We start from the raw sequence: 16,374 nt of genomic DNA, 5'->3' as shown, positions 1-16,374 counted from the left end.
ATAGTTATGTTGGTATGTACCAAAAATAAATTTTATTAAAAAATAATTTAATTTTATGCAATACTTTAATTTTATGCAATACTTAAAAAATGTTAATGTTGAATTATATTGTAGCGTAGTCTAAATTTATTTGTTTTATTAGTATGATTTTTTAATTGCGAGCATGAGAAGTTGTTGTAAAAAAAAATTATTGAATATCTTTAATCAAAAGTTTGAAATTAATTTTATTAAAGAGTTTGTGCAATTGAATTATAGTTATGTTGATATGTACCAAAAATAAATTTTATTAAAAAATAATTTAATTTTATGCAATACTTAAATTTTCATTTATTTTTTAACATTCAAATTATCATTATAATAAGAAAAATTAAAATAAAAAATAGCTTTCAATTATAAATATATAATTTAATTGATAAAAATTAAGTGTTAACATATTTTTTCAAAACACATATATATAGTAAACTTTTGTTGATTATATTTTTTAATATATTCATATATTATAATTTGAAATAATTTTGTGTATTTTAATAATTGGAAGTAACTTTTTTAATAATTTTTCATATATTCTTACTTTATGATTATTTTTTTTTATAAATTGTTGTATTTTTTGTCAAATAGAATATATATTTTTATTGTATAATGTTACTAAAAAATGGATTGACATAAATTGAAAGAAATTATAAATGAATTGACATTAATGAGTAATTGAATTTTTAACGTATAAAATCATTAGGAATAATATCATTATGAAAGGAAAATATTTATGTCGATATTTATGAGTGATTAGGTGGTTTTTTTCCATTGAATTTAATGACTAATAATATAAATTATTATCATTGGTAAATGACTAATAATATTATAAAATAATTCATAAATTTATTAAAAAATAACTTATAAAATAATTTGATAATAATATAAATTATAAATTATTATCAAATTGTAAAATAATTTATAAATTATAAATTTATTAAAAATAATTGTAAAATAATTTTATAATTTATAAATTTATTATAAATTATTACCATTGATAAATGACTAATAATATTATAAATAATTTATAAATTTATTATAAAATAACTTATAAAATAATTTGATAATAATATAAATTATAAATTATTATCAAATTGTAAAATAATTTATAAATTATAATTTTATTATAAATAATTGTAAAATAATTTTAGAATTTATAAATTTATTATAAAATAATATTATTATTGAGAGGAGGATTGAAGGAGATTTGGCATTGAGAGGGGAGAAAGGAGGAGAGGTCCACATCAGCTTTTGGCTGATGTGGGAAATATTTGTATAGGTGGATAAAATAGAATGATGTGGCATTCGGGAGTGAGGTGGCATTTTGGGGTCTGTTTTAAATATATATATATATATAATAGATTGACCCATAACTGTTAATGGAATCATTTGTACTTTTTACAAGGAACATAAACAAGTCTAGTCCATAATATTTCTATTTTCTGACTTTTTTACTTCTTATGGGTTCTGAATATGTCAAAGTATCTTTATTAGATACATTATTTTCTAGACTTTGTACACTAGAACATACAGTTTCCTTCGGATGTGGAATTGAGTTAAATCTATTTTCTTAAAAAATTGCATCTCTCGACTCAATCAATGTGGTAATAGGATATGAGTCATTAGATTCAACAACCATGAATCTATAGGCCTTGCTATTTTCAGCATAGCCCAGAAATACACTTTTAATTCCTCTTTCTCCTAATTTCTTTCTTTTTGGTTCAGGAACCTTAACAATTGCTCTACAGTCCCAAACTTTTATATAACTAAGATTGAGTTTTCTTTTCTTCCAGAGTTCATATGGGGTTATCTTGTTCCTTTTATTGGGAACCCTATTTAGCAAATAATATGCAGTTAGCATGGCTTCACCCCCAATAACCTTTAGATAAACCAGAATAGGATAACATGTCATTCACCATTTCTTCTAATACCCTATTTTTCCTTTCTGCAATGCCATTTTGTTGTAGGGAATATGGTGTAGTTGTTTGATGCACAATACCAGTAGACTCAAAATACTCAAGATGATAGAACTCTCATCCCCTATCACTTCTAAAACACTTAATAAAAGTTTCATGTTGAAGTTCTACTTGTGCTTTAAATATTTTGAATTTGTCTAAAATTTCATTCTTAGAGTGCATTAGATAAACATAACATAATCTATAGTAATAATCATTAAAAGTGACAAAATACTTTTTACCACCAATTGTAGGCCAACCATGTAAATCGCATACATCAAAGTGAATTAAATCTAATACCTTAGAACTTCTTTCAACACTTTTAAAAGGTTTTCTTGTGATTTTAATTAGCATGCAAGTAGTACATCAATTTGAATTTTTTATCAAAAGTCAGAATTAAATTTGATTTTATCATGTCATTCAATTTTCTAAAGTTAATATGTCCTAGTCGCATATGCCATAAATCACAAGACTCAACAATATAAGTAGAAATTATATTATTATAGTTACTAACAACATTACATTTGAACATATTCTCACAAAAGTAACCCTTCCCTACAAATATATCACCTTTAGAGAGAATAAATTTATCTATCTCAAATACACATTTGAAACCAAACTTGTTAAGTAAAGGTACAAAAATCATGTTCTTCCTAACATCAGGAACATAAAATACATCTTTAAGAGTAAGTATTTTTCCAGAAGTGAATTCAATCTCCATTGTTTTTTTCCTCTGACTGGACAGTTGAGAAATTTTCCATGTACAAAACACTTCCATCTTCTTCATTAATGGTCTTAAATAGTTCTTTATTTTTGCACACATGGTGGGTAGCACCAGAGTCTATCCACCAAGATTCCACATCTTCAGTCATGTTGAGTTCAGAAATGACAACAACAAGATTATCTTTTGTTGCACTTGAATTCTTCTCTTTGTTCTTTCTTTTCAAGAACCTGCACTCATTTTTAAAGTGTCATGGTTTTCCACAATGATAACAAATTCTTTTTCTTTTTCTTTGTTCATCATTACCATTGTGTTTTTCATGAGATTTATCAAAATCTCGATTTCTTTTCTTAAAAGTTTTGCTTGAATTTCCTTCCTCCATTACATGGATCTTTTCATGAGAAAATTGGTTTTTAGTATCCTCTTGTTTACAATACTCTTCTTCTAAATGAAGGTGATTACCCAATTGCTCAAGAGATATGTCCTCTTTCTTAAGTTTCATAGATTTTTTAAAAAATTTCCACGAAGGTGGAAGTTTGTCTATTATGCATGATACAATAATAGCTTCATTCATGTGCATTTGATGTTGTTTGTGTTATTAAGAATATGTTCAGTCTCATGCATTTGTTCCATTACTGATTTATTATCAACCATTTTATAATTAGTAAATTGAGAAACAAGAAACTTCTTACTTGTAGCATCTTCTTGCATGTATCTTGACTCTAATTTCTCCCATAATTCCTTTGTAGAGATGCTACTTTGATATATATCGAACAAGGAGTCAGACATTCCATTGAGAATATAGCCCATGCATATATAGTCATCATTGTCCCACTTCTGCCTTTCTCTTGTTTCTGCTAATGTTTCCACTTTCTTCTTTAGTGATCTTGTGGTGTTCAGAACATACACCACCTTCAAAGTTGTAAGAAGGAATTTAATCTTTTTCTGCCAACGGATAAAGTTTCCTCCATCGATATTCTCCAACTTCACAAAATTAGAAGTCATTTCTTTGAGTGATGCAGCAATTGATTGAAAATAAATCGAACCTAAAGATTGTTGGATCATGTGTTTGTGACAATTGCTGCAAGACTTTAATAGTGAAACTGTTGATGACAATTATATGTAGCAAATTCCAAAGCATGTTGTTACACTAGCCTTTAGGTTCGATTCGCCTCCACCAATCCGATGCAAATGAGATAACCAGCGTATCCCCTTCAGGGTACTTTGAAAAACCTTAATATGATTTCCACTATCACACCAAGAGTATCTTTCAGTAGTATGTTACAAAATAATGTTTCCTATTCTTCACTCATGCATTAGAGAAGAATAAGATGACTTAGAATATAAGAATGAGTGAGAAAAGTGGATAGCAATCTCCAAAATTTCGTGTTCACATTCTGTCCAAAGTGACACTATTTATTAAAAATAATGTCACTTGAGAAAGAGGTACGATTATTGGTTCTGCCATTCTGTTTCGCGAAAAGATATATCCATATAACGTTCAATTATTGACTAAAGCATTGCACTAGTCTAATCGTTGATCAACGCCTCTTTCCGCGCATGACCCGGATTCAAAACCACCCATTGCGCCTTTTCATTTTTAATCAAAAGCGCGTGGTTGACGTAATTTGAAAATAGATTATGGTACTTATTTTCTAAATGGCAGTGGCATGTTTAGTCTGTAATACGACTTATGTAAGATTCTAGTGCTTATATGATACTTAATGGTTGGTTCAGTATTTTTGGTGCAATTAGGCCTTATTAGCAAAAGTGTTGCAATTATTGTGCAATTCTGGTGTTTACTAGTTACATAGATTATATATAATATAGGTTATACAGACAGTGTAAAAGTGAACCAATTATTGTGCAAAATTGGTGCAATTATATAACTTGTTGGTAAACCATTTGGGATTGTTTCTGCTACAGAGTTCATTGGGATTGTCATTATATCTAAGTAATTCCAAATTATTTAATTTTAAAATATAAAAATTATATTATTTTTTAAAATCGTTAGTAGTAAATTTTTATTATTTTTAGAATAGTCGGTAGAAATTATTTGTTATTTAATTTTCAACCGAATTCAAAATTCGACGAAAATTAAATTTAAAATTTCTATAGTTATTTCTAACAAGGACGAAATGATTAAATAGTTTTTTTCAGTAAAATTATTCGTTAAAGACATAGATAAAAAGATTAGATCTAACATAACTTAAGAAAGTTAGATTACTGGTGAATATAATGTGGTAGGATTCAGCCTACTAACAATTGAGCTAATTATGAGAAAAAGAGAGAAAATTTATCTCTATTAATAATTTATTGGCTGAAGCCACCTACAAACAAACCACAACATTTCAGAAGAAAAAAAAAACTTTTTAAAATTGCTATCGCTTTCTTTCTTTGTTCTTCCTTCTTCATTTCTTTTCGTTCAAAAATGGTGACACAAAAACAAAACAAAAACACACACCCACACACTTATCTTCTTCCTCTTTCATGTCAATGATCTAAACTTCAAAACAAAAACTATCAACATGAAAAATCATCCTCTCAACCTCTCTATATAGTAAACTAAGTGGTTTGACAAGAAATGTTTTTCTTCTCCTCTCTTTTGTGGTGGTTGAAACCACACACACATTTGAACAGAGAAGTAAAGTTTGACTTTTTCTCCTTATTTTGATGATCAAATATGTTTATCTATTAAGATTTCATTTAAAATCATTTTTAAATTTTGCATGTGTTTTAGTTCTTACATCATTAGAAATTTTGGCTTTAGTGCCGAATAATCTATTGCTATTATTTCAAAATCGTTTGTTGTGGCTTTTAGCGACCGAATCAACGACTTTTTAAATTTTACTGATAAATTACTAGTCGTTAATTATTGCGACTAAATCAAAAATCGATATTTAGTGATCGAATTAGTGACTAAAGTTTGAGACTGATATAGCAACCACTTTGAATTAATTTTGTATGTCATTAGCCAATGATTTAGAGACTAAATTTGTAACTTAAGTGGTGATTTTAATTAAGTATTTGATCACTAATTTTGTCTCTAAACTTTACAGTTTTTTCTTCTAAATCCATTCCTTTAATGTCTAAAAACAATTAAAACAATTTTTTTACTATCTAAAAAGTTCATACACCAAAATCATTTAAATGTATTGAGCATATCAATTTACATAACTAAAGAACATAATATATTAAAGTAATATTTCTAAGTACTCAAAAAATGCATATAAAATTTTAGTTTAAACATAGTATATTTTAGTCATAACATGATGCAACATATTTGTTTTTCGGATTAATTTATCACTATCTATCTAACTTTTCATCATCATGATCACTAGCATCATTATCATCAATCTCATCATTAAAATCAGTTGCACCATGATCATCAATCTCCTCATCATGAACTTGGTCTCTAGTATATGACATGGGTTGAAAGTTCAAGTTATTCATCAATCATTTTATCAAGTGGTTGTTGCGCTCAAATGCTCTATTTAGCCAATTCCTCTCGAAGTTGATCTATTTTATTTTTCATTTCTTCAAATTCATGTCATTGTTGATCTCTTTCATTTTTCATTTTTTCAAATTCATGTCTTTGTACCCACTCTATTGATGAAAAACATGACCCATGATAATATGGTCTACTTAAATAATACGGTAGATTCCATTCTTGAGATTATATACCCGTCCTTTTTTTTATTCCTGCAACCTCATACCACACATCTAATTCATTTGATGGAGGAGTTCCTTACAAAGGTGCTTCTTGAGTTAATTCTTTCAATCTATGTCTAAACTTTTTTCTGTCAACATAAATATAAATTTAATTAATATTTTAAAACAAACTAATATAGAATAAAACCAACATAAAAATTAATATATAAGTTATAGTTGAAAACTCTTATGTGCACATATTTCGATCTTCTATCGACCCAAATTTTATCCTTGTCATGTTAATGTGTGTGGAGAAACAAATCTGAATGATTAGGAGCAATGTCATTCAATTCTGTCTAACAACATAAAGAAAACTCAAAATTTGACATTGCAGAATTTTACACAATGCAAAATTGAAATCACAAAACAAAACTACAACAACTAATTTACCAAACAAAATTGAAACCTAGAATTTAATTAGTGAGACTTTTAAATTAAAACTAAAATAAGTGGTTTAAAACTTATTAATTAAGAAATGGGCAATAGGATAATATTTGGACAACTCCAAAGGGCATTTAAAGGAATCCCCTTTATACTTCCCCTAAATACCATTGTTAGTATAAAAAATTCCCCATTTTTTCCAACAATTCTTCTTGTTCTAGTGCATTGTTAATGTTCACTCCAAGCACCAATCCCTCCATTTTCCTTCCTTTCTCAAATCACCCGAAGAGGAAAGCTTACTAGACTCCCTAAAACTATTCCCTGATCTTGCATGTGTGAATCAACCTTGCATCCTTAAAGATCATCCTCAATCAAAGAAACGGTAGAGAACAACCAAAACTGTAGAACTTGGGTCGATGCAATAGTTCGACTCAAGAGGGAAGCTCGAAGCTGTTCTAATCAAACCCTAACCTTCTCCCCTAAAATACCAACAGTGAATTCTTTACATTAAAGCTTTTTAGCACGTGAGATTGGTGGATTAAATTGTTTTCAAGTTTTATAACAAATTTTGAAATTGTTAAAAGGAACGGAAGAAAATAACTAAAAGAGTGAGGAAAAATGAAATTTAGCACATAAGGATTTCATTGAAAATTTCAGGCATAGTTTTGAAGAACGTGCATGCAGTTTATCTTTGTTTGTGAATGAATTATTTGTTAGAAAAATTTAATTAGATTCATAGACCTTAATTTAAGGTCAATATGCTTGTTGAGCACGATTTCTGCTCATTATTGTTGTTGTCTCTGACGCGTATGCGAAACTATGAGTTTTGTTACATTAACTTCTTCTAGCATGAGGGTTTTTCGAATTTATTCACTGAAATTCTTTAAAGAAACTATTTTGGGTTATTACAGGTTAAGAGAAGTAGAGTGTGAGGAAATGGAATTAGGGACTTATGATTATATTATTATGGATTTAGTATATTGTTAAGTTATTTATAATTTTTGTGGATGAAGGATGCACTACATACATGACATAATAAAGTCATTTCGTACAAAATATCTCAAGTTCATACAGTCTCATTAATCAGACCGTGCATGGTCTTATTCACGGTGGAATATTTTGATTGTTCCAGGTATGGAATAACAGGTAAAGGAGAACAATCAAGACGTTGATTGAGGTTTGGTCAGACCATCTTTACCAATTAAGACTCAAATATCTTGGTAACCCACATCAAGATATTGAGCAACTTTTCCTTATTCTAAAGGGAAATATTTGAGGTCATGCATATGTTTTTTAGAATTAAGAAAGAAAGATTATTTAAGTAAAAATTTTATGAAAATTAAAGGTGAAAGTTTTAACTGGAGATGCATAATTGTTTTCATGTGTTATACATATTTATGAAAGAAATTCTTTAAGACTGCCCCTCCCTTTATTTTTAGAGCTCACTAAGATATTTATATCTCCCACCATTTATTTTTATTTAGCAGTTGGAGGAACATGAGATATTTATATCTTATTTTATGATGTAATCAGTCAATAGTCGTTATTTTCAAGATGTAATATTTTAGGAATCTATTGAGCAAGTTGTAAACTATATTTATGAATATAGTTTCCTGTTATGTTGGTGATTCTAATTTATTATTCATTATATTTTACATTTGTTTTATTAAGGTGTATGAGTTCAATTGTCATATTCTAGATAGTTGGCAATGAGTCTTACAACTACAAACCTTATTTAGATTATTTTTCATTACTGCTACACATCGTATTTCAAAGTTCTTTCTAGTGCACACATCATCTGGTGGACAAATATTAAATCTTTTTTTGTATATATAAACAAACAGTGGGTTAGCATGTGGTAATATTTTTTAAAGACGTAAGAAATTATTAGGAAAAATATAAAGGAGATAATAAAAAACACATTGTTGTTCTAGTTTTAAACTTATTAAAGGTGTCCTTGAAACAATATACCTTAAACTCTCCAAACCACAAGTCTCGCATATTAATCTGTATTTTTTTTTCATGAGGGTCATGACTTACTAAAATTAAGCTTGATGATATCTTCAATCCCATTAGTCGCATGTGTAGGTGTGACATGGGATGTTCTAGATAGAGGTGTAACATGAGGTGTCTTAGGTGATGGGGTAATAACAGATAATTCTAGCAAGAAGAGAACAATAAGAAAGTCCAATATTAGACGTCCTAGAAGGTGCACCATGAGAAGTGCTAGAAGAAGGTACAACATGAGATGTACTATGACGAGGTCCAACTTGAGATGTCCTAGGAGAATGTGCAACATGAAATGTAACAATAGGAGGTGCATCATGAGATGTCATATGTGATGGAGTAATACTATGAGATAACGTATAAAGTTGTACAAAAAGAGGATTTGTATTTGTACGTTTGGAATGTTGCTTTAGTTGACGAGTCTTAAGAGCTCTTTCTTTTTCTCTATCTTTATCTGACATCTACAATTAATAATGTGATTTTGAAAGCTTGATTATAATTTTAGTAATGTAATTTTAAGAAATCATGTTAAATAATGAGTTTTAAGTTTGATTGATAAAAATAAAAAATTTGTGGTTAAGTAAGAGAAACCATTTCAATAAAAAGTTGAACAACAAAGAAGGGGAAACTTTTATTTTTGTTCAATATACCTAGAAATGGATGGATCATGACATGCATTTTCATTTTTCTTAAGGAAATTCATGATCAAGTCAATGATTTTGCATGCACGAAGGTATGAATGTGACAAATAAATTTTGGAATTTTTTTTAAATAAAACAACTTAGGTGCACGAATTCTTAAACATTAATGGTTAGACATTTTTGAGAAAAATATTTTTTTTTTAGTGTACTTTCTAGACATGTTAGTTACCATCACAAAATGATTGTAATTTTTCTACAACATTTCCCTCCTCTAAATATTATTAGACTTCAAATATGTAAAGTTGTTGATTTTGGAGAAAAACAGTTTTTTAAACTTGTAGGACAAAGTTGTGAAACTACTTTCGATTGTCCATCCTTATGATATAAGTGCATTGACGCACATTTGTATATTGCACTAGCAAAAGATCTATAAAATATACCTTATTCTAGAACATTCCACGAGCTTTAGTTCATTTTTTTGTGTTGGCAACCAATATTTGTATTATTATTTGTGTTTGTTTTTCCTAATTTCACAAACCTTTTAGTTATGACATTATACGGTGTAATAAGATGACGACAATGAAATGAAATAACGCAGCAATTGTTATTATGTAGATTATCTTCTTTATATCACATATTTTGATAGGTGCAAATACGAGAAATAAGGGTTGAATTGTTTTTAACTAAGTTGATAACTTTTTTGCTAATTTATTTAAAAATTAGTTCTTTCTTGATGATTTACTTGGAGTAGAAGTAATAGTAAAACTAAGGAATATAGGAATAACGTGACACAAGTAATTTATTTTGATTCACCACTAACATGACTACATCTAGTCTCTTCACTCAGCAGAATTTGATCTACTAATTCAACAACTTGAATTACAAAGCTCTTGACCCTCTAAGTCAGTTTTCTCCACACAATCTGACAATCCCAAATTATTGAAGGCCACTAACATCACTATCGGATTTGAATACAAAGGTCTGAAACTTGAGTAGTTACTTCTAACAAACTAATTATAACAATGACTATCACACACTAAGAAAAATACTTAAAAAATATTTCTCATTCGAACAAGTGTTTCTCCTTTTAAACTCTAAGATGAATTTGAAATTTTAAGCTTGAGGTCTTCTACTCTTTTCTAACTTTTCGATGATCTTCTTCTTCAGCCTAAAATATCTATTTATAGATAAAATTAGGATTTTAATTTAATACTTGTTTAATTTTGAGTTGTATCTTCATTTCTAGTTTGGTCAACAACGATCTTATTTAAAAATAATTTTGAACAAGATGTTTTTTGATAATACGTTCTTTGGCCAATTATTTATTTCTGAATCCAATCTGAGCAGTTCTTCTAGATTTATTATGTTCATATTGAGTTTGTAAATTTTTTAGATTGATATTGTTCATATTTTGTTAAGATTGTTTTCGCAAATTTTTCAAATGAAATTTCCTTTCTATTGCTTGTTTTGATCTGGGATAGAACAAAGTGTTGGATCGGTTCTTAAACTTTCACAAGTAGGAATATGACTAAGTCTAATTCAGTATTTTGTCCTTTGTCAAAATCTAAATTATATTTTTGCAAATAATAAAGGTATCTTCTTTAGAGTGTTTCTTCTTGTAAATAATTATTGATCATATCTTCTCGTAAATAATTTATATCTTTTTATAAATAATTCATATCTTCTTGTATAATTCTTGATCAAATCTTCTTGTAAATAATTCATATCTTCTTGTAGATAAATCTTGATCGTATCTTCTTGTAAATAATTCATATATTCTTATAAATAATTCATATCTTCTTATTGATAAGATATTGATCACATTTTCTTCAAATCTTGACCATATACCCTTTTCAATTTGGTTAAAGATTTTTTTTAATTATAAATCTGAATCAAATCTTATTTTAGATTGTGTTCAAAAATACGAATCTTCTTTCATGTTCTAATATGTCAAATATATTGTTCTCATAAAATATTTTTGTTAAAATCAATTTGATTCTAACAATTTCAACTAGTCTCACTCCAATAGTAGTAGTAGATAGAGTTAACTAAACATCGATAGAGGCCTAAAATAATTAAAAAAAGGAGACATTTTTTTTAGTGAATATAAGTAATTTATTAAAATTATCATATTATATAATTTAAGAATTATTTTAAATTCTAAAGTAAAATCAAGACATCCAAAACAGTATTTTTAGGATTAAAATATTTACCCTTCATCCAAAATATAAAATATATTAACTCAAATGAAAAACATATTAATTCCATATTTTCATAGGAAATAAAAAAATTTAATATACTAATTCAAAAAATATTTTATTTTTCTATATATATTCAACCTTATCCGTAGAAACTAAGCTAGTTTCGCCACACAACTTGTGGATAAATAGGCTGTCACACGTTGGTGCATTATTTTAATAGTTAAATTTGACATCCAAAAATCTTTTTACAAAAAAATTATTTTTTTATCATGAAAGGTTTGAAAAATAATATATTCTTATGATTAGCAAACTTTTTAAGTAACCTTTTTACTTACTTAAGGGACATTTAATAGTGATTCAGTTTTATGAAGGGTTTTTTTACAACTCAAAGCTAAAAACTATTTTATTTGTATTTAAGAGACTATGAGCTTCACTATATATTGACCAAACTATATTTATTTTGTTCCATTTAAAGAGAATCAAAAATATGGTTAAAATTCTCAAATTTGTTTATGCTGCGATTCTATTTCTTGTTGTAACACACGTTGGATGCAGTGGTAAATCAACTCTCCATTCTTTTCAAATTTTCTTATTATTACTTTGTAATTAGTACACAATCTTTTATCACATTTTAGTGACATTATTTTCTTATCTTTTTTCATTGTAGGAGAAAGTTGTGAATCTGCTTCCGATTGTCCATCCTTATGGTATAAGTGCATTGATCACATTTGTATATGGCTACCGATTAGTACCAGACAAAAATGAGTAAACAAACGCAAAATGAGTTACTGCACTAGTAAAAGATCTATGAAATAAACCTTATTCTAGAACATTCCACGAGCTTTAATTTAGTTTTTGGGTTGACATCCAATTGTTGTTTGTTTTAGTTATGTTTTTTTTTACCTTGTAGTTAAGATTGTATAAGCTATCATAAGATGGTGATAACAAAATGACGGCATAATTGTTTCAACGTTCCTTAACTTAATTTCAGGTAACACTTTAATCATTTTTTTTCTTTTTGTTTTGATCTTTTAAGTAACAATTTAATTATTTATATTTTAAAATGTCAATGATATTATCTTTTCTTTATATAAATTTAGAAAATTCATCAAAATCTTCAAATAAAATCCATAAAATTCAATACCAATTTCAAGAAGATTCATGTATTCATTAAATGCATAACTCAAATATTTAAATAAACTCATATTTTCATCTCCAATAACATCAAATAAATAATAAAAATATGAATTTATTTGAAAATTTAAGTTACGAATTTGATGAAATTTGATTTTATATTAAAGATGATAATTAATTTTATGGATTTTGTTTGAAAATTTTGATGAATTTTTGTAAAAAAAAAATAATAACATTGTTGACATTTTAAAACATAAAATATCAAATTGTTACTTAAAATTAAATAAAGGACCAAATCAAAAAAATAAAAATATTAATGAATGAAGTGTTACCTGAAATTAAATTAAGAGATCGCATGAGCAATTATATTTAAAATGAAATAATGTAGCAATTAATATTATTTAGATAGCCTACCATACATCACATATTTTGATAGAAATTTTCACTTGTCTCCCTCCAAGGGTAGGGTTAGCCAAATGTCGATAGAGGTTTAAAACAAATTACAAAATGAGGCATTTCGACAAAATTACCAAACAAAAACTACGTCAATTCAAAACCGCCTACTTCTTTTTGGGTCCACTCATTGGCGTGATTTTGGAAGTCGTCCGAAGGGCTTCAAAAGGACACTAACAAGGACTTGTCACATATTCTCTAAATAGAAGATGTTATTAGTGGTGTAAGAACAAAGTTATGTTGTGGAAGTATAAACAACTTTGGCCTAAGGCTGCTCTTGCCCTTATACGATTGACCCTTTATTCTTTTGAATGTTATATTTGGTTTTGGTATGCTATGAGGTAGAAGTACTAAGACACACATCAGAAACGTCACAAACATTGAGCTTAACCATATGTGTTAGTTACGTTGAGGTAAAAACCTTTTTGATATATGTTTTTAATGACAATAAATCTTATGGAATAAATGATTAAATTTTATGAATAGTGGTATACTAATGATCGCACTTGAGTTTTGTTTAAGGAATATGAATTGCATAAGTGAACAAGAAAGAAGTCATTCACATCATCAAAGTGCATAAGTATCCACTCAATAATGAAATAATTTCAAAAGGAATGTATCATATATCAATCATTGAAGAGAATGGTTATTACATCTTCAAGGTAGCATCTTCATGAAGAAGGTGATCAAATACATTCATACAACAATCAATGATCATACCATGATATAAATCAAAGCAAATCATGTCTTAACTATGTTGAAAGAAGCAAGATCGTTCAGATAATCGAAGAACATTCTGGTTAATAAAAACAAAATTCTAGAAAATCTAAAAACGTTATGGAGTTCACAACTTTAATCCAATAATATTCTGGCCTATTAAAAAGACATAATTATGGAAAATCTAAGAACGTTTTAGAGTTCTTAGCTTTAATCCAAGAACGTTCTGGTTTATTAAAAAAGACAGAATTATGGAAAATCCAAGAACGTTATGATGTTCACAACTTTAATAAGAACGTTTTGGTTTATTAAAAAGACAACAGTCTGAAAGATAAATAATGTTTTGGTTATTAAAACTGAAGTCTGGAAAAATGGAGAACATTCTCCTTTTCACAGCTTTAAATCCAAGAACGTTCTGGTTTTGACAACACTAATAGAATAACGTTCTGATTTACAAAGAAAGTTTAAGATCGATTTGGGAAATGAAAGTACATTAATCTACATTGCATATCACCAATATTTACTACAAAGGAACATAATTATATACTCAAGATTATTTTGGACAGATTCAAAGAGAAAATGATCAACAAAAGCAAAGCAATGCATCAAGAATATAAAGCAAGATTAATCTCCAAAGTTGATGGCTTGCTATAGACAAGAATATTTCTGATTTGTTGATAAACCAGTCCCTATTACGAACCAGAAGTAGGTACACAAAGATCATACCAAAAAGATCTACTCCAAAAGATTAACAAAGGCAAAAGCTAAGCATCAAGAACTAACAAGCAAGATCAATCTTCAGATTGATAAAGAAACAATTGCAGCCATTGCAAACATGATAAGACACTACAACTGTTGTCAGAAGTTCAAAATCCAGCAACTCATACAACAGAACGAAGAACATTCTTGATAGAAGACTAGAAAATCGAGAATGTTCTCCACAACTTCATTACAACAAAAATGCTTAAATCATCCTTTAATGAAAAGAAAGCTCCTGCGATTTACACACTACAACATTTTTGCCCTACTGCAACGCATAAAAACCGTTGCTTAACGTAAAAAAACTGTTGCCGTAATCTACGAGAACAGTTTTCTGACCGTGGGGAACCAAGGCGTTGCCTTAGGCTAACGCAACGGTTTTTTGTGAAACAACAACACTTTTTAAAAACCGTACTGGTAGCTACCTCTAACATAACATTTTTTCAAATTGACAACAACAACGGTTTTATGATGTTGCCAAATTAAAACCGTTCTTGTAGGTTCCTTTTTCAATTAAGTTACGGCAATGCTTTAAAACCATTGCAAAAAGTAAATTTTTTTTAAAAAAAAATAATTTCTTAAATTATTGTATTTTAGAAAAATAATTTTAGTAAAATATTATTATTGAAATTCTATAATAAATTTAAAAATATAACAATTGTTAATACTAAATTATTGTAATTTACTGTAATAAATTCATAATGTAACAATTGCAATAGTATAAATTCATAAAGTTCATTGTCATATAGATGAAGCGTTGTAACTCTTGATCATTCATACAATGTATTTGCAGTGATTCAATTTCTCTAATTTATATTCTAGAGATAAGGAGACAATCAAAATAACAAAAATAAAATTCTTTATCTATAAAAACAAATACACAAAGAAAACTTAAGTATCAACATCTATTTCTTCATCTTGTGCTTCCAAATGTTGAAATTCATCATTGGTATCACCATCATTCATCTACAAAATAAAAATAATATATTCAATAAGTAAAATCATGAGTAAATGAAAAAATGTTAAAGTCTATAATAGTAATATTCTAACAATACTATATATATAATAGTAATATAATTCTAACAATACTATATATATAATTCTAACAATAATATTTCTAACTGTAATATAGTTTAGTCTTACTTCATTATTATTAGGAGCATGTGTTGATGTAGAAGAATGTAGAGTACTGTTAGCATCAGCTGGAGTTGATAAAAAAGCTGCTAAAGCATCTATATTCAATCCTACAGTGTTTGAGTTCAACATTGTCTTAAGAATAAGCTGAAATTTTCCTTCCATCGCTTCCATTTCCTTGCGCTGTTTCTCCTCTATCTCTTGTATCTTATCATTAAAGTGTTTTATCTCTTGAGCGTGTTCTCTTTTAAGTTTTGCAATTTCTTCATTTCTTCTCAAGAGAGTTGGTGTTGAGGTTCTTCCGTGACAACGAAATCTCCCAGGTTTTTCCTTGCCACACACACTTTGAAAGGCCTCTAAAGATGATTGTCCATCTTTTTCAATCAAGTCTTGAAGCTTTATCTAGCATAAATAATAATATTAAATGAATAATTGTATACATAACTAATAGTAAATAAATAACACATTATGTTAAACTTACAATTGCAAGATTGGTTTCTTGATCCAACTCCTTTCCTTTCTTACTTTGT

At 27.8% G+C, this 16,374-nt stretch overlaps 1 long non-coding RNA gene across 2 annotated transcripts; it reads left to right on the top strand.

Moving 5' to 3' along the window:
• Nucleotides 1–12,044: 12,044 nt before the first annotated feature.
• Nucleotides 12,045–14,264, top strand: LOC113786768 (uncharacterized). 2 transcript variants are annotated; one of them, XR_012163302.1, is made up of 3 exons: nt 12,055–12,204; nt 12,315–13,647; nt 13,757–14,264. It is a non-coding gene; the product is annotated as an uncharacterized lncRNA (long non-coding RNA). The 2 variants fall into 2 exon arrangements; XR_003473081.2 differs by lacking the exon at nt 13,757–14,264 and having other exon boundaries at nt 12,045–12,204; nt 12,315–13,717.
• Nucleotides 14,265–16,374: the final 2,110 nt, after the last annotated feature.

This window comes from Cicer arietinum, chromosome 5 (assembly GCF_000331145.2).
Source record: "Cicer arietinum cultivar CDC Frontier isolate Library 1 chromosome 5, Cicar.CDCFrontier_v2.0, whole genome shotgun sequence".
NCBI lineage: Eukaryota > Viridiplantae > Streptophyta > Magnoliopsida > Fabales > Fabaceae > Cicer > Cicer arietinum.
The sequence above is the reverse complement of the archived record's forward strand: the minus strand, read 5'-3'. Positions and strand labels throughout refer to the sequence as shown.